Genomic DNA, 20,687 nt, shown 5'->3' with positions numbered 1-20,687 from the left:
CTAAAATCCTATCTGTGCCCCTGGGAAGCACTGTGATTTATTGCTTCCTTCCGGGGGGGGATAGTGTCTTTAGTCATGATCCAATTAAAAGTAGTGTGGATTAGTGGCATCAGTTCTTCCCAAAACTTCTTGTACCACTCGGAGGGAAATCCATCACTACCAGGTGCCTTATTTGATTTTAATTTTCCGATTGCTTTCTGGATTTCATTTGTTGTCTTTGCTGTTATGTTTTCATTTTGTTGTGTGCCTCTTGAAGGTAGGTCCAATTAATCAAGGAAAGTCTTAATATCATTCTGATCTGAAGCTTGTCATTGAGGGTAAAGTTCTTTGTAATAGTCTCTAAAAATGTTTTCAATTTCTTTTGGTTCGTATTTAAGTCAAGTTTATTTTTATAGTGCTTTTAACAATAGACATTTTCGCAAAGCAGCTTTACAGAATTTTAATGACTTTAAACATGAGCTAATTTTATCCCTAATCTATCCCCAATGAGCACGCCTGTGGCGACAGTGGCAAGGAAAAACTCCCTCAGACGACATGAGGAAGAAACCTCGAGAGGAACCAGACTCAAAAGGGAACCCATCCTCATTTGGGTGATAACAGACAATGTGATTTTAACATTTTTAACATGAAGTCTGTTTTGTTGATGTTATAACTCTTCATTGATGGAAACTTGAGTGCAAAACTGTTCATGACAACTGCAGTCCTAAAGTTAGCAAGTCAACTGTAGTCCTCAGCCATAGAAGCATGACTGTAAGTGTCCAGAGCGTCCTCCAGGTGTGACTTTCAACTGTCCGTATGGGGCCATCCTCCACAGGAGCGATGTGATGAGACTCCAGCCAGATGTAGGGCAGCAGGATGGATCAGGCAGGTCTGAGGAGCAGAAGAGGTCAGCATCTCAAGCCCAGGACTGACATGTAACTCAGAGGGACAGACAGAGTTGGGGGGACAGAGGTTGTTAGGTATGCCCAATGTCACCTGATGAGTAAGAACAGTATACATTTTGCGCTTTAAGCTGGCTTGTTTTAGGATCATATTTTATTGACTGTAATTTCTGCCTGTTTCCGTAATCATCTCACCAACAGTTTTGGTGCTTTTGGGTCTGATTCATAATAACTTTGTTTTAAATATCTTACTTTTGTTTGTTTCATATTAGATTAAGTTTGGTCATGCTTTTTAAATAGCCATGTACTGCATATTTTAAAGTTTTGAAATGTAATTCTTTTCCAGTGTAATTTTGATTAAAGGCCCGGTCCCACTGCACTTACGGATGCAAAGAGGATGTAAAACATAAAAAAATCTTTGCCATCCGTTGGAAAACGCTATGCATCCGTTGTGTACTCATTGCGTACGTGCTTCATACGCTCTATCCATCGAGCATCCGTCCACTGTGATTTCATCCGCGCAAAAAGTTTTGAGCTGCACAAAACTTTTAGAACGGATGAACTTTCCGCCGTGTACGATGTAAATCCGCGACATATACGAGCAACAAACGTTCTATGTCCGTTATCATCCGTTAAACGTCTGCTGTATCCTCTCTGCATCCTCTGGGCATCCTCGCAACTCACATCCGCTGCAGCTGAAAACGGAAAGAGGGAGGAAAGATAAGGTACATGAAACGTCTATTCATCGTTAGTAGCACAGAAATAGAAAGGATGTAAGCGTATGCATCTCGTATATAAAGTATTCAAAACGGACAAAGCGTTTATATTTGGGATGTATCTCGTATATTTAGGATGTCTGGAGTATGTCTAGAGTATGTAGAAGGATGTAGTAGAGATGTATCAATGTAGCCTTCTTCAAAAACGAGATGTAGTAGAGATGTATTGATGTAGCCGCCAGCACGTCTTTCCGCTTTATGCTGACGGCGTGCATGCTGCATCCCTTTATATCCGCGGAGCAGATGCAATTCATACCCCCCGCATGCGCAGTGAACGGTCTGCATCCGATATACATCCGTGCAACATGCCCTTTGTTTCCGTTAGGCGTACGTGATGCATCCCCTTCATCCGCTATGCATCTGCTCTTTCTGCTATGCGTCCGCTTCTCAGTTATCACCGGTAACCCCTTCGGAGCTGTCATCCACTTCCATCCGCTTTCATCCGCTAGGCTTCCTATGAACATGCGTTTAACATCCCCGCTATATACTACCCACGTCCGTTCTTTTCCGTTCTGTTTTCGCAAATTTTCGCCAATTTTGTCCATTTCTGGAGCGGATGAAAACGGATAGAGCCACCCCCGAAATTTTGCTCGTCCGCTGTGTCCTTTTTGCATACGTTTTGTGTCCATCGGCCAGTGGGACCGGGCCTTAACAGACTGGAATATGTATAAGTGGAACATGCACACTCGTAATAATAAATATGAAGAGAACTGTTAGGAGTTAATCTGCTTAGCAAATGAAAGCACTCACCAAAATGTCATGTCAGTTCATAAAAGAGACAGTTGTCTGGGTTGATTTTTTTTTATAATTATTAAAAAAATCTTTTTAGAGCCAAAGTATTGCATAACAGTGTGGAAGTTAAAGAAAAATTAAAGGAATTAAAGAAAAAAAGTCTTAAGTACATGAGTGGGCTAATTGTTTTGTTTGTTTGTTTGTTTGTTTGTTTGTTTTGGGGGGGTTAAACTGTACAGAGTCATGCTAGTTTCAATTAAAAAAATTGCAAGTATAGCCTGGGGATAGGTGAAACATATAGTTATGGTCAGAAATGTATGTACAGTGACATGAAAGTCATGGCAGTATTGGGCTTTCAGTGATTTCTCATCTCGTTAAATCTAGCCGCTTTATCCTGTTCTACAGGGTCGCAGGCAAGCTGGAGCCTATCCCAGCTGACTACAAGCGAAAGGCGGAGTACACCCTGGACAAGTTGCCAGGTCATCACAGGGCTGACACATAGACACAGACAACCATTCACACTCACATTCACACCTACGGTCAATTTAGAGTCACCAGTTAACCTAACCTGCATGTCTTTGGACTGTGGGGGAAACCGGAGCACCCGGAGGAAACCCACGCGGACACGGGGAGAACATGCAAACTCCACACAGAAAGGCCCTCGCCGACCACGGGGCTCAAACCCGGACTTTCTTGCTGTGAGGCGACAGCGCTAACCACTACACCACCATGCCGCCCTCAGTGATTTCTTTGAATAATATTTGGTTAAATGGCCCTTAGCAAGTTTCACCTTGACCAGACACTTTTGGTTACCATCAACAAGCTTCTGGCAGAATTCTGGTTTGAATGTGTGACCACTCTTCTTGGCAGAACTTGTAGAGTTCAGTTAAATTTGTGTGTTTCCTAGCATGGACCTGACTTTTAAGTACAGTCCACATATTTTCGATAGGGTTGAGGTCAGGACTTAAGGTTTCATGTTAGCCTGGTTTGTCCATTTCACAGCCATCTTTGATGCGTGTTTGGGTCATTTTCCTGTTGGAACACCCATTTGTGTCCAAGCTTCTGATGGTTTGAGGTTATGCTGAAGAATTCTGATGTAGTCCTCCTCCTTCAAAATTCCATCCACTTTGTGTAATGCATCAGGTCCACTGGCAGCAAAACAGCCCCAGAGCATGCTGCTATAAATGTTTGTACAGAGTTCCTCTCTACTTCTGGTCATTGTGGCCAAACATCTTAATATTTTTCTATCTCTCTCTCTCTCTCTCTCTCTCTCTCTCTCTCTCTGAAAAGACCATAAAACTTTAGTCCAGAAGGCTTTTTCTTTGTCCTTGTTTGTCAGCTGCAAACTTTAATGAAGCTCGAAGGTGTCGATTTTGGAGCAGGGGCTTCTTTCTTGGACAGTTGACTCTCAGTCCATAGCGATGTAAAACATTTCTGAGCTGTGAAAATCTATGATCCTCTTTCTCAGATCTGCACTGAGCTCCTTGGACTTTCCCATTATACTGTGTGTTGGTCAGTCCAACGAGTGCCATCAATCAAAACCTTATGTTTGCACAGAGAAGCTACTAGCAGTAGTCAGTCATGATCACAAGAGGTTAAGAGGCCTTGACAAGTTAAAAACATGTTGGAACTTTCAGCATGACTGAATTAATAATCTAAGTGGGCACATGTGAATTTTTGACCTTGTATGTAAAATTTAACCCTGTGTTGATTTCAGAAAACCCAAAATAAATTCAAACTTATGCCCCAAGTTCTTGTTTTTTTCTCTCTCTCTCCATTAAAGATGCATGTTGTACGATCATTCTACCACAGAAAAAGAACAATTCAAAGAAATAATTTAAAGCCCAATAGTACCATAACACTCATGTCTATGATTACATTCATGTCCCTGTATGTAAACGCCTGACCTCAACTGTATATGCACTGGTGCAAAAATCATGTTTTATACATATACACTTTTATATTAACATGTTTGCTTTTATACATAAACCAATCACTAAACTGAGACAAAATATTTAAGAGACACGTAAAACTATGCTTTACATTTAATATCAGGTGGGGGAAAAAACATCTCAAGGTCACTACAAGGTCCTTGGCTGAGGAGACTCGCATCTGGAATCCTCACCATCCACAGTAGTACAGAACTACCTCCTTCTGTTAAATCCCTGACGTTTACAAGTGACACATCATGAGTCATCACTTGATCCAAGATGGTGATGTGCCTGTGCAGCTGGTTTTCTGGTGCAGTTAGAACAATCTGAAGCTGAACATGTGAAAAACTGGGAACCTTTAAGAGCTGCTCCCTCACCACTGCTTTCTCTTACCATTACATGATATGACTGGGACCATCACTGGCCCCCTCACACCCAGGATGCCACATTATACCAGAGTACTGCTGAATTCTCCACTCTAATTGTTGATTAATTGTCTATAATAAGAGGAGCTCTGACAGTAGTACTGGCTACAAGGTAAATCATAGATTTACAGTATATCAAAGCGCTCCTTCGAATAGTTTAAGTTTTACAGTAACAACTTGCACACACTTTTGTTGTGGATGCCACATAAGTCTTGCAAAAGTATTCATCCCATTGGTATTTGTCCTGTTTTGTCACATTACAAGATGGAATTAAAATGGATTTTTTTGGGTTAGCACCATTTGATTTACACAACACGCCGACCACTTTAAAGATGAAAATTGTTTTATTGTAACACAAACAATAATTAAGATGAAAAAACAGAAATCTGGAGTGTGCATAGGTATTCACGTCCTTTCATATGAAACCCCTAAATAAGAGCTGGTCCAACCAATTCCTTCCATAAGTCACATAACTGGTTGAGTAAGAGCCACCTGTGTGCAAAGTGTCACATGATCTGTCACATGATGTCTGTACAAATCAACCTGTTCTGGAAGGACCCTGACTCTGCAACACTACTAAGCAAGCAACATGAAAACCAAGGAGCCTCCAAACAGGTCAGAGACAAAGTTGTGAAGGATAGATCAGGGTTGGGTCATAAAAAATATCCCAAACTTTGAATATCCCACAGAGCACCATTAAATCCATTATAGCAAAATGGAAAGAATACGGCAACACGAAAAACCTGATGAGAGAAGGCCGCCCACCAAAACTCAGAGACCAGGCAAGGAGGGCATTAATCAGAGATGCAACAAAGACACCAAAGATAACACTGAAGGAGCTGCAAAGATCCACAGCGGAGATGAGAGTATCTGTCCATGGGACCACTTTAAGCCATACACTCCACAGAGCAGGGCTTTATGGAAGAGTGGCCAGAAAAAAAGTAATTGCTAAAGAAAACATGTTTGGAGTTTGCCCAACAGCATGTGGCAGACTCCCCAAACACATGGAAGAAGATTCTCTGGTCAAATGAGACTAAAATGAATCTTTTTGGTCATCATGGGAAATGCCATGTGTGGTGCAAACCCAACACCCTGAGAACACCATTCCTACAGTGAAGCATGGTGGTGGCAGCATCATGCTGTGGGGATATTTTTCATCTGCAGGGACAGGAAAGCTGGTCAGGACTGAAAGAAAGATGGATGGCACTAAATACAGGGCAATTCTGGAGGAAAACCTGTTTGAGTCGACCAGAGGTTTGAAACTGGGATGAAGGTTCACGTTCCAGCAGGACAATGGCCCTAAACACACTGCTAAAGCTACACTGGAGTGGTTTAAAGGGAAACATTTAAATGTCTTGGAATGGCCTAATCAAAGCCCAGACCTCAATCCGATTGAGAATCTGTGGCATAACTTGAAGATTGCTGGACACCAACGCAACCCATCTAACTTGAAGGAATTGGAGCAGTTTTGCCTTGAAGAACGGGCAAAAATCCCAGTGGCTAGATGTGTTAAACTAATAGAGACATAGCCCAAGAGACTTGCAGCTGTAATTGCAGCAAAAGGTGGCTCTACAAAGTATTGACTTTGGGAGGGTGAATACCTATGCACACTCCAGATTTCTGTTTTTTCATCTTAATTATTGTTTGTGTCACAATAAAACAACAATTTTCACATTTACAGTGGTAAGCATGTTGTGTAAATCAAATGGTGCTAACCCTCCAAAAATCCATTTTAATACCAGCTCGTAATGTGACGAAACAGGACAAACCCCAAGGGGGATGAATACTTTTACAAGACACTGTATAAACTGATTAAAACAAACTGCTAATCATTGTGATGGGTTTTTTTTAATGATAGGTTTATTTTACATTTTTGGAAGGAGTCTCCAGTGTCAGCACTTTGTAAGAGTCAGAGGTAAAGCTTTATCTTTTCTGACATGGGAATGTTTTCAGGACAGAGGGCTTTGGTAGACAGTCTGCACATGTGTGTTATAAGTGTTATTATTATTATTATTATTATTATTATTATTATTATACAAGGTCTATAAGAAAAGTGAGCACTCGTGTACATATCCAGTAAAACACAATTCTGAGATGATAATGCCAAAATACCAAGAATATCCCACGTTTACCAATTTTGATATATTCACTTGATTTCCTTCTTGGTAGGACTATATTTAGTGTCTGTTTCCTATAACAACTCTGCCAGTGTATGCATGTAACACATCCGGGGTTACACCAGGTCATTACAAATGCTACTAGAAATTTCCATGCAAACCTGTGTGCTGCCACTGGATAAAAGGGCTGATAAACCCGGCACATGTAACTGTTCAGCCGCACCCCATGTAAATGTGTCCCAAAATGCAAATACACCAAGCTCTTTGTAAGCCAGCTTCATTTATCTTTATCTTCGCACAGACATGCTGATCAGTGTGGGACTTTTTATCTTCTTCTGAATGTTTACTATCCTGGTGAAAAAAAGAAGAAGATTTTTTTAATCTTAGCTGCAATTATACATAAATAAACATATAACTGGGTTTTTGGTGTTTTTCTTCTCTCCCTTCTTCTATAAGGAGCAAATAAACGTGAATCTGGATGAATATGGTAGATAAAACATGAAATAATTTTAAATGTCATCTATGCTTGTGTAAATGCTGGTGGAAAAATTATACTTTATTATATTTCAAATATATTCACATTATCTACGTGGGAAGCCATGGACTAATGGTTAGAGAAGCAGTTTTGGGACCAAAAAGTTGCTGGTTCAAGACCCTGGCCAAGCAGGCATGGCTGAAGTGCCCTTGAGCAAGGTGACTAATCCCCAACTGTTCCCTGGTTGCTCTGGGTATGTTGTACATCACTCTGGATAAAAGCATCAGCTAAATGCCTGTAATGTAATAGTACATTGCAAATACCCTAACAAGGAAATAGAGGCGTATGTATATGTGAAAATTATACTAACATTGTGCTTTTACCACAAAAGTTTTAATTCACTTTAAAATAATTATAATATAGTACATTTTCTTTAAATATATGAAAATATACTTAAAGTGAAAGTTTTGTGTAATTTCTAAAGTACACTTGTTTGAACTTTGTTCTTCAATATGTTTTTGTCTATTAAAAAAACACTCAAAATACTCATTGTAACAATGCACTGAAAGCATACTTTAAAAATACACATTTTCATATCCTGATGTTTTCTTATATTTTAAGTTAAAATTGAATAGAATTTTTAAGTGCACATTTCATGTTTGTATTTCAGTACATTACCCATACATTTCTTTTGGAAGTCTCATCTCATTATCTCTAGCCACTTTATCCTTCTACAGGGTCGCAGGCAAGCTGGAGCCTATCCCAGCTGACTACGGGCAAAAGGCAGGGTACACCCTGGACAAGTCGCCAGGTCATCACAGGGCTGACACATAGACACAGACAACCATTCACACTCACATCTACGGTCAATTTAGAGTCACCAGTTAACCTAACCTGCATGTCTTTGGACTGTGGGGGAAACCGGAGCACCCGGAGGAAACCCACGCGGACAACATGCAAACTCCACACAGAAAGGCCCTCGCCAGCCACGGGGCTCGAACCCAGGACCTTCTTGCTGTGAGGCAACAGTGCTAACCACTACACCACCATGCTGCCCTTCTTTGGAAGTGTTAAAATGTATTAGTGTGATAATGCAGTGAAAACTGATTTATAACATTTTTCAGTAAGGTGTATAAAGTGTACAAAAAGCTACTCTTTCAGTTGTGACGTAATGTTTAATAAGTTTATGTTGGCAGAGAGGTATCATGCTCCAAAATATCTTTCACACAAAACGCTAAACCAAATCACTCTTTCTGCAAGGACAGATATTTTTACTTGATAAGACATCTTAGAATAAGTTGGTTGCAATCTAGAACTAGGTTTAATAATCTCAGAATTAGTGTCTTGTATTCTTCTAATAGGAAATTCTAGATCGTTTCAACTATTTTCAAGATATTTTCACTTGCTAAGATCTCATTTTTTGCAGTGTACATTAACATGCAAAAAAAAAAGAGTTGAAGTTCATATTAACAGACAGTATTACAACTGTAATCAAAATGTTCCATTTTTAATGGAGAAAAAAGCTGGAAAACAACAATAACTGGAGAACGTGTGTACAGATCAAAAAGTTGTTAACAGCACTTGGGTATAGGGTATGTGCAAGTTGGTCTGGTTTCACATTTGGAAATCTGTAGACGTACGTAGCTCCCCAAGAATCAGTTAGTTTTTAGTCCCTTTCAATATTGTTTGGAATTGGAATGACATATTTTGCCTTGGACCTAACCATTACACGTTGATGTTTGAATGAAGAATACATTATTGGTGAGACACTACATTTATAAACACAAACGCTGTATTTAGCCGAGCAAACAGGATAAAGCGGCTAGAGATGATGAGATGAGATGAGATGAGATGAGATGAGATGAGATGAAACAGGATAAAGTGGCTAGAGATAACGAGATGAGATGAGAGTCTAAAAACCTTTCCTCTACCCTTTGCAGATTCCTTTACTAAAATGCAGAAGCTGTTTGTGGTGAATGCAGAAGAGGCCCCATCCCCAGATGTAGAAGCCACCAGGGTCACAATTTTACAGAACGCTCGATCATTTAACTATACAACTGAATTATTTCTCTTTTAAAGAGTTGTTATTATATGACTGATCAACAACACTGCTACAAATGACAGTCAAAAAATAAACCTGAATGAACTGTCACTCCTATGAAATGTTCAATAGCCATCCTCTGCAACACTTTCAACACAAATGTGCTGCCTTTCTTCAGGCAGTCAAAACCTCTGACATTATAAGTCAGAGCCATGGCATCATGGTGAGAGAAGCAGCTTTGGGATTAAAAGTTCACTGATTCAATTCCGTGGACCAGCAGGAATGGCTGAAGTGCCCTTGAGCAAGGCGTCTAACCTCAGGCTACTCTGAGTGTGTTATATGTGGCTCTGGATAAGACTGTCTGCTAAATGCCTGTAATGTTAAGACATAACTACTATTTCAGGTTCAGCTTAGTTTAAGTCATTGAGAAGAATATATTGTTGCACTCCTACTTAAAATATTATGGTCATTACTTATTTCATACAGAGTCCATTTATAGTCACTAAACTTAACCCTGTTTCAGAACACACAGAATTTGTGGCCTACAAGTGTGTGTTGACTTTTCTCAGCATGCTGGAATGTAAATGGTGTAACACTGTCACCTGCTGGATGTTTCTGTTTACACTGCACAAAATGAGATCTTAGCAAGTGAAAATATCTTGAAAATAGTTGAAATGATCGAGCATTTCCTATTCAAAGAATACAAGACACTAATTCTGAGATTATTAAAACTCGTTCTAGATTGCAACCAACTTATTCTAAGATGTCTTATCAAGTAAAAATATCTGTCCATGCAGCAAGATCATTTCACTAGTATTAAGTCATTTTCTTGGCGGCACGGTGGTATAGTGGTTCGCGCTGTCGCCTTACAGCAAGAAGGTTCGAGCCCCATGGCCGGCGAGGGCTTTTCTGTGCAGAGTTTGCATGTTGTCTGCGTGGGTGTCCTCCGGGTGCTCTGGTTTTCCCCACAGTCCAAAGACATGCAGGTGTACGGAAGAGGATTAGGGCCACTGTGAGAAAAAAAGTGAGTTCTGACTTTAAACTCAGAATTCTGACTTTTTTTTTATCTCAAAATTCTGACTTTAAACTCAGAATTCTGACTTTAATCTCAGAATTCTCACTTCTTTCTCAGAATTCTGACTTTAAACTCAGAATTCTGACTTTTAAACTCAGAATTCTGAGTTTAAAGTCAGAATTCTTTAAAGTCAGAATTCTGAGAAAAAGAATTCTGAGATTAAAGTCAGAATTCTGAGAAAGAAGTGAGAATTCTGAGATTAAAGTCAGAATTCTGAGTTTAAAGTCAGAATTTTGAGTTAAAAAAAGTCAGAATTATAAGAAAAAAAAGTCAGAATTCTGAGTTTAAAGTCAGAATTCTGAGAAAAAAGTCAGAACTCACTTTTTTTCCTCACAGTGTCCCTAATCCTCTTCCGTACAGGTTAGGTTAACTGGTGACACTAAATTGAGTGTGAATGGTTGTCTGTGTCTATGTGTCAGCCCTGTGCTGACCTGGCAACTTGTCCAGGGTGTACCCCGCCTTTCGCCCGTAGTCAGCTGGGATAGGCTCCAGCTTGCCTGCGACCCTGTAGAACAGGATGAAGTGGTTAGAGGAGATGAGAAGTAATTTTCTCCTCAAATTCAGTTTTCAATTTTTTTCAGTATATTGTTTTCACATTATTGAAGTCCTCTTGGGGCAGCATGGTGGTGTAGTGGTTAGCAGTGTTGCCTCACAGCAAGAAGGTTCTGAGTTTGAGCCCAGTGGCTGACGGGGGCTTTTCTGTGTGGAGTTTGCGTGTTCTGTCTGTGTGGATTTCCTACAGGTGCTCTGGTCTTTCCCCCAGTCCAAAGACTTGCAGATTAGGTTAATTGGTGGCTCTGAAGTGAGTATGAATGGTTGTTTGTCTCTGTGTCAGCCCTGTGATGATCTGGTGACTTGTCCAGGGTGTACCCTGCCTCTTGCCCATAGTCAGCTGGGACAGGCTCCTGTGACCCTGCACAGGATAAGCGGTTATGGATGGATGAATTGCACTTTATTTATTACTTTTTTTTAATTTAACTGAAGTTCTTGGCCTATACAGATTTTTACCTCCGCCAACTTTGTTGGACAAAGTTATGTTTTCACCACCATTTGTTTATTTGTTTGTCTGTTCCCAACATAACTCAAAAAGTAGTGAATGGATTTTGATGAAATTTTGAGTAAAGGTGGAGCATGGGTCAAGGAACAATGTGGCTTCACAGAGATATGCACTCTATTGAGTGCCCATTCATTCTTAATGTGTAACATTTTACTGTTAACCCTCGTAATCTGGTGTCACAAGCTGTCATAATGTTTCAAACCACAGCACTGTTGAATTCAACATTCTGACTGGTTGGAAAAAGTATTGATTAATATTCTATAAGAGCAGGAGTGCCAGCTGTCATTCAGATCACAGCTTTATATGAATCCACTTGCTCTAATATGTTATTGTTTTGATAGTAGCAACCCAATGACAGAGACTTGTACAACAGATGCTCAGTGTAATTTAAGGGCAAGAAAGAACTTGCTAAATGACAGAATCAGTTTAATTATAAAATAATTGTTCGATTGATGGGAGTTCTGTTGCAGTTTCTTGGTACCGAATGAGTTAGGGCTATTTTATACAGTATGGCCTCAAGTAATCAGGGTCCTAAGGGTGTTGGAGAGTCTTCCTCACCAGTTTGTGAGTTGTCCTTGCCTTTTGCTGATAAGCTCAGTTTTGAGAGGGCACTAGGGCAAATGATTATGTTGTGTGTAAAGAAAAAGGCTAAAAGGATGAGGAAGCAAAAGCAACTATAAAATATCAGCCACTAAGTCCTGAGCAAGTAGATCACAAGATTTTACACATCCCAGAGAAATGGGCATGGGTCCATTCTTGGCTCTGATGACACGTAAAATTCAGTTTTACAACTTGCATCCTTTGGATGTCATTTCCATCTGCTCTCAGATATTTCCGCCTCCTGAAGTGGACAAGATGAATGCTCATTATGATAACTGTGAAGATAAGCATTCGCTCACTCTGGCTAGAGCGGTACAGAACTGCATCTGTAGCCTTCTTGAAATTATTCATGATTTTGTAGACAGTTGTATTTTCCAGTCGTGTTAACACAACACTACGACATACTTACTGTTGTCCACATGCTGTTCTTTGTTGTTCTCAGCTCATGCAATCACTGTGACTGCCCAGAGATGAGGCAATTTACTCGATGCTCTCATAAAGCATTTCTGAGATTCCTCTCGAAAATCCAGATATGACTTTGTTTCAAGGGTCGAGGTCTTTTTATTGGTCATTTCAACCATATACAGTTGGTACAGTACACAGTTAAAATGAAACTACCTTTCTCCAGGACCATGGTGCTACATTGAACATTACAGGACTACAAATCTACAAATAACAACATAAAGTGCAAGAGTGCAACACTGCAGACAGTAATGACACAATAGACAACAAGTGTTGCTAGGCAAAACAAACCTCGCCTGGTAGCACTTATGATGAATATGAAGGAAGATATCGCAAAAAAAAAATAGGTACCCTATGGGTACATGTGGCTACTGCTTATAAATAAAATTGTTGTCTGATCCCATGTCCATACAGTAAATATAGCATATATATATTTACTCTATGAGGCAGTAGCCACAAAAATGAAGCATAATCCAAAAACGAACAACTTAAAAATCACAGAAGTAAAATATACCAAGTGTCTGTACTTTATATTATTCTACTCTTACCTCTTACAGTTTTCGAAACTGAAACCTCCAAACCAAGGCTGACACACATACGCTGTCGCCATGACCGAAACTCTTATTTCCCAGAAATGGCCCGGCGCTAGAGCTCAGTGGAATGTACTTTCCCTCTATAATAAGCATAAACATGTCTGAAAGCGATTTCTTTAGTCTAGTCCATTTATTTCGAATGGTGAACCGAATTGTATACACTCACTGGCCATTTTAATCGGAACACATGTATGTACATGCACAGTGTGCGATTGTTACATTCTTACAGCATGATGACATAGTGGCTAGCGCCTCTATATAAGGCAATAGCCACAACAAAAATGATTTTGACCTTTTTGGTGACCTTGACCAGATGATCCTCAAAATGTTGGAAGTTCTATTTGAGACCAATGTTCATCTATCCAGAAAGTTTCATGAAGATTGGTCCAGATGTTCTCCCGTAATATCATTAACAAAGAAACAAACAAAGAAACCCGACCAAAAACAATACCTCACCCCCTGGTGGACTCGTTCCCAGGTGAGGTAATAAATGGACAATAAACAACACAAACAAAGTGCAGACACAAGCAACATAAGGTGCAGAGTTGTGTGCATATTGAGGTAGTACCTCATCTCATTATCTCTAGCCGCTTTATCCTGTTCTACAGGGTCACAGGCAAGCTGGAGCCTATCCCAGCTGACTATGGGCGAAAGGCAGGGTACACCCTGGACAAGTCGCCAGGTCATCTCAGGGCTGACACATAGACACAGACAACCATTCACACCTACGGTCAATTTAGAGTCACCAGTTAACCTAACCTGCATGTCTTTGGACTGTGGGGGAAACCGGAGCACCTGGAGGGAACCCGGGCAGACAACATGCAAACTCTGCACAGAAAGGCCCTCGCCAGCCACAGGGCTCGAACCCAGACCTTCTTGCTGTGAGGCGACAGCGCTAACCACTACACCACTGTGCTGCCCTTGAGGTAGTATAGGAAAGGAAATAAATAAATGTAAACTTTGTGTGTGCGAGAGACACTATAAACATTGTAAGGCAATAGTGCATTATTATCCACTGTGCAAAGATTGCAGTTTGAGTGTGTGTTCAACAGTCCGTGTGTATCAGTCTGAGTTGAGGAGTCTGATGGCATGAGGAATTGAAGTAGTATATGAAAATGGAATAAATAAATGTAAACCTTGTGTGTGTGTGTGAGAGAGAGAGAGAGAGAGAGAGAGAGAGACATTGTAACCACTGTAAGCAATAGTGCAATACTGCAGTGTGAGTGGAGTGTTCACAGTCCACAAGAATCAGTCCAGTCCCTTAGAGTTGAGGAGTCTGATGGCATGTGGGAAGAAACTGTTACAGAGTCTGGCTGTGAAGTCCCGAATGCTTTGGTACCTTTTTCCAGACGACAGGAAGGTGAAGAGATTATGAGGAGTGTGTGGGGTGGGTTTTTCGGATGCAACATGTGGTGTAAATGTCCGTGACAGAGGGAAAAGAGACTCCAATGATCTTCTCAGCTGTCCTCACTATCCGCTGTAGGGTCTTGCGATCCGAGACGGTGCAATTCCCAAACTAGACTGCGATACAGCTGCTCAGATGGTTCAGCCCAAGTACTGAACGGATGCTGACATGCTGGATGAGCTGTTTGGACATCACACTCAGTGATAACTCAGGGTTGTCTCTCTAGCCATCTCTCAGCCCAAGTTGCTGAACTTTTGGTTTTGACTAATGCCTGCATCCTAGCAACTGGTTGTAGTGCTACAATTTCACTGTATGCCTTTGGTTTTATGCATAATTTGGAAGTATTTGGCAGCGATGTACCTTTTTGACAGCTGCAGCCATGCCCATTAAACATGCCTCATGTGTGCCTGACCTCTTGTCAGCATGTGAGCGTCCAACATATTTTCTCTGTGGTTAAGATTAAGGCTCACTGCTCTCCTGACACTGCTGAAGCTCGAGGTAATGCTATGGCTGATGCTGCAGCCAAGGCTGCATGCTGTCTTCCTTCTGTAATGATTTCAGCCATACAAACTTCAGATTGTGACACAGTTAAATCTGACACAGCAGATTTGATCTTCCCTGATGGACATGTATGCTGTGTTAGAAATATGGTCCTGGCTGGATAAAGGTATGAGTCTAGATTCTGCTGGCGCATGGACAGAAGGGGGAAAATATGTTGCTCCTGAGGCACTGTTGCCATATTTAGCCCAGCAAATCCACAGTCTAGGACATGTGGGTGCTCAGAGTATGGTTCACCAATTTTCTTCTAAATGGTGGAATCCTAAGTTCCGTACATATGTATTCAATGTTATGCAACACTGTTTTCTGTGCCAGGCTAACAATAAAGCAGCTGGGGTGCCAACTCCTGCAACTCACACCCAAGCACTTGTGGGACAATTTAAACATTTGTAGGTGGACTATATCATCCTTCCACGTATCAGTGTAAATGGGATGTGTTGATGGTGGTCGGTAAGTTTTCATGTTGGGTTGAAGCCTATCTATGGCAGTGGGTGCATGGTCAAGCATCAGGCGGACCAACAGATAATGTGTGATGATTTTCACTTGTGTCTGATTACCGGCAAAGTACTTATGTGTGTCTTGTGTGTACTTTCAGGGAGAAGCTGGTAACGAGAGAGAGAGAAAGCAGAACCAGTCTGTGTGTGTGCATGCGTGCAGGTGCATAATCTCATCTCATCTCATTATCTCTAGCCGCTTTATCCTTCTACAGGGTCGCAGGCAAGCTGGAGCCTATCCCAGCTGACTATGGGCGAAAGGCAGGGTACACCCTGGACAAGTCGCCAGGTCATCACAGGGCTGACACATAGACACAGACAACCATTCACACCTACGGTTAATTTAGAGTCACCAGTTAACCTAACCTGCATGTCTTTGGACTGTGGGGGAAACCGGAGCACCCGGAGGAAACCCACGTGGACACGGGGAGAACATGCAAACTCCACACAGAAAGGCCCTCGCCGGCCCCGGGGCTCGAACCCAGGACCTTCTTGCTGTGAGGCAACAGCGCTAACCACTACACCACCGTGCCGCCCCGCAGGTGCATAATAAATTAAGTTAACTGAAATGTGAGTGTTCAACAAATAAAGCACACCTTTGGAGTTGTCCCAAGTGAACCCCACAAGTATCACACTGGTGCTGAAACCCAGTAAACTGAGGAAGATTTGCTATCATGGAGTTTTCACCAAAATCATTCAGACCATTACCGGCATCAATGAAATGCAGCACCAAGCCCTTGTTGTGCTGTGTATAGAACAGAAGTGGTTTCAGGTGATTCTTCAGGCCCAGTCCGCAGGTGCTAAGGAGCTCGGTCCAGCCAGTGGGTACTCCAGCAACCATCAGAGGCCCGGCCCACATCACACTCGCCAAGATGGGTCCACAGGACAATGTGGAATTATTCATGGAGCTCTTTGAACATGCCCCAGATGTGTGGCAAGGGATAATCTCTCATGGGTGGTCTGCCTATTGTCACTACTGTTGGGGTAAGCCCAGCTTGTAGCCCAATCACTCCCCGTTGCCAACCTGCTGGAGTACCTGGACCTCAAGCGGGCTGTTTTGCAGCAGGTTGGCCGCACCCCAGAACTGTATTGGTAGTGCTTCCATACACTGACACTCAGTCAGCACAGCCACCTTTTTGCCTTTTCCCAACAGCTCCAGCACACCTATCAATGGCAGCTGCTGGCACAGGAACTTGATGCTGATGGCATCATCAACCAAGTGGTTCTGGAGAAGCTGGTTGCCCTGCTACCAGAAGGAACTGTATAATGGGTCCAGTGCCACTGCTTGGCATTGCTGGAGGAGGTGATCCAGCTGGCAGAGAACCATTTGACAGCATTTCCTGGGGTAGGTGGGCACCCCACCCCTTCTCTCTCTCTCTCTCTCTCTTTGCTTTTCCCAGCCCTTTCCCTGTCTCTGCACAATGGAAACAGGGGCAAATTCACCTGAAACCAGTTCCTTGAACCCAGGTTCCTCCCCATTTTCCAGACTTGGAAAACAACCATTCACACCTATGGGCAATTTAGAATAGCTAGTTAACCTAACTAACTGCATGTCTTTGGACTGTGGGGGAAACCCACGCAGACATGGGGAGAACATGCAAACTCCACGCAGAAAGGCCCCCGTTGGCCACTGGGCTCGAACCCAGAACCTTCTTGCTGTGAGGTAACAGTGCTCTCCAGCACCACATTTCCACTACACCACCATGTGTGTGCACAGGGATATTCACAAGTTTCCACTGGTGCATGTCATTTTTAATTTTGGGGAGAAAAACATAGAGGCAGCGATTAGTCCTTGCCTCACCCATCCACTAATTATGGGAACAAATTGGCATGGGTGGAATCCAGCATGGCACTGCTTGGGGAGGTGGTACCAGGGCCATCTATGTCAGCTTCACGTCAGGGGGACACAGAGAGTGGGGAGGGTTTCAACATCTTATGGAGAGACTCCTTCGCTGCTTATTTAGATAATTATAATCATTTATAATCATGATTGGCAGCGGCATTTACTAAATCTGAGGACTGTCCTGAGATCCTTGATAATTTTTTTAAATCACTTCTAAAACTTTCCACCCATAGTACAAAGACGTGGATGAAATCAACTGGCTACACTAAATTGCCCATAGGTGTGAATATGAGTGTAAATGGTTGTATGACTCTGTGTTAGTCTCATGATAGATTGGTAATCTGCCCAGGGTGTCAAAACTAGCTGGGACTGGCTCCCTTGACTTGCAATGGATAAATGGCGTAGAAAATGGATGGATGAATGTAGTCTAATAATCAGACTACAGTACACATCACATTATCTCTAGCCGCTTTATCCTTCTACAGGGTCGCAGGCAAGCCGGAGCCTATCCCAGCTGACTATGGGCGAAAGGCAGGGTACACCCTGGACAAGTCATCACAGGGCTGACACATAGACACAGACAACCATTCACACTTACAGTCAATTTAGAGTCACCAGTTAACCTAACCTGCATGTCTTTGGACTGTGGGGGAAACCGGAGCACCCAGAGGAAACCCACGCGGACAACATGCAAACTCCACACAGAAAGGCCCTCGCCGGCCCCGGGGCTCGAACCCAGGACCTTCTTGCTGTGAGGCGACAGCGCTAACCACTACACCACCGTGCCGTCCGACTACAGTACATTGAAATTTTATATTTTTGACCCTAATGATTACATAGTAATAATTAAAATGACATGTCTGTTTGCCCTCATACATTATATTTTTTTCCACGGCTCATGCCATACATGACTTTGTTGCAATTTGCTGAAACATTGCAACTGTAAATGTAAATGCATTTGAATGTTGAGTTATTAATATTGTTGATCTGCTATGGCTGTTCCAATTATTATCCATTAATTTGCTTATGATTACATATTAAACCGGATGCCTTCATGCAGCTAGGTGCTATGTTGTGTCCTTTTTGGGGGAGTGGGGCGAGGGGTGTAGATTAGAGATTAGATTAGATTAGATAAAACTTTATTGATCCCTTTGGGCGGGTTCCCTCAGGGAAATTAAGATTCCAGCAGCATCATTACAGATAAACAGAGAAAAGAAATAGAGAAAAACTTCTAGATAAATTAAAATAAATTATTTACATATACAAATATAAAAAGAATAAGATATGGGGAAGAGAGGAAGGGGGAGAGAGAGGAGGGGAAAAAAGGAAAAAGGGGGGGCAGCAGGAGAGATATTGCACATTATATTGCACATTGTCTGGTATTGCTTATTGTTAGGCTAGGCTACTGCTCCTTCCCGTCTTCTGTCCTCCTATTACCCCTCATCCCCCTAAAGAGGGGTTGCACAGTCCGATGGCATGAGGGACAAAGGAGTTTTTGAGTCTGTTCGTCCTGCACTTGGGACGGAGCATTCTGTCACTGAACAGGCTCCTCTGGTTGCTGATGATGGTGTGCAGAGGGTGACTGGCATCGTCCATGATGTGCCAACTTGGTGAGGATGTAGAAGAGGGTGCATAACCTAAAAAGCTTGTGAACTGCTGGTCTGGGGCTAGTCATTCAAAAGGCTTCTATTTTGCATTATTTTCTAATTTAGTACAATTTTCATCACAAGCTATATTATTGACAAAATTAGAATCTTTAAAATAGTGCAGAATATTATATATTGAAGATATTGAGTATTTACTTTCTTTTTAAAAACATTTATAAAGTCCAAAACCTTCTGTTTATTTCCAGTTTTAAATTGAAGGGGGGGAAAAAAGCCAGGCTTCTTAATGTGGTCACAGACCTTTGGACCCTTCAGGTGATATTCCAACGTCGACATCAGTAATCATGTGTAAAAGTTCTACCGTAGTCGGCAGGATTCGAACCTGCGCGGGGAGACCCCAATGGATTTCTAGTCCATCGCCTTAACCACTCGGCCACGACTACCGATAGGCTCAACCGACCAATTTATTCACCCATATACTATTAGTAAAAATTAAAAGCCGAGGATTATTTTGAAATGTGGTTTATTCTCTTACTAGAAATGTCTGAACGAAGAGGCAGTGCGGTACAAGAAGAAGATAAAACAGCTAGTTATCTCTTAATGTGGCTTTAATAACTAGCTACAGGAAGTGTAATTAAAGACAGGTGACGGTTTATTTATTACAGAGTCTAAAAACGTGTCTCATTTTGAACTTTCGAAAGTAAAACCACGTGTTTGACGAGTTGCGAGGTTTTTTTTAAATTGGCTCATATCCAACTCAAGCTGCTATGGCCATGTGGTCCAAACAAAAGTTTATGGAGATTATGGGCCGGATTTTTGACTGGCAGCTTTAGAGAAATATATAAATTCCAGATAAAAGTGTACATAGATTAATTGCATGTATCCCTAGTGGGCAAGCCAAAGAAACAGACCATAACATAATTTCCATGAACAAATACTTTCATCTCATCTCATTATCTCTAGCCGCTTTATCCTGTTCTACAGGGTCGCAGGCAAGCTGGAGCCTATCCCAGCTGACTACGGGCGAAAGGCGGGGTACACCCTGGACAAGTCGCCAGGTCATCACAGGGCTGACACATAGACACAGACAACCATTCACACTCACTTTAGAGTCACCAGTTAACCTAACCGGCACGTCTTTGGACTGTGGGGGAAACCAGAGCACCCAGAGGAAACCCACGCGGACAACATGCAAACTCCACACAGAAAGGCCCTCGCTGGCCACAGGGCTTGAACCCAGACCTTCATGCTGTGATACAACAGCGCTAACCACTGTGCCAACCTGTAATATTTTCATTTAAGTACAAAATGTAAATGTAAATCTCTTCATGTGGAGTTATAGCACCTATAAATGACAAGTGACTTAAGTTTCAAACCACTCTGTCCTCTTATGTTCAACACAATACAGCGCAAGTCATCATCGTCACTGCCAAACCTGACCCGGGCTTGAGGCGAACCATATTTGGTTGACTTGGGCAGAATTGCAGCAGTGGGGTGGCCAGTTCCTTTCTGCGCACTAACACATTCACACCTATGAGCAATTTAGAGTAGCCAGTTAACCTAACTGCATGTCTTTGGACTGTGGAGGAAACTAGAGCACCCGGAGGAAACCTACGCA

At 42.0% G+C, this 20,687-nt stretch overlaps 1 non-coding gene across 1 annotated transcript; it reads right to left on the bottom strand.

Annotated features, from left to right (window-relative positions):
• Positions 1–19,430: 19,430 nt before the first annotated feature.
• trnas-aga (transfer RNA serine (anticodon AGA)) lies at positions 19,431–19,512 on the bottom strand. The gene has a single exon. It is a non-coding gene; the product is annotated as a tRNA-Ser (tRNA).
• Positions 19,513–20,687: the final 1,175 nt, after the last annotated feature.

Source organism: Neoarius graeffei, chromosome 20 (assembly GCF_027579695.1).
Source record: "Neoarius graeffei isolate fNeoGra1 chromosome 20, fNeoGra1.pri, whole genome shotgun sequence".
NCBI classification, from domain to species: domain Eukaryota; kingdom Metazoa; phylum Chordata; class Actinopteri; order Siluriformes; family Ariidae; genus Neoarius; species Neoarius graeffei.
The sequence above is the reverse complement of the archived record's forward strand: the minus strand, read 5'-3'. Positions and strand labels throughout refer to the sequence as shown.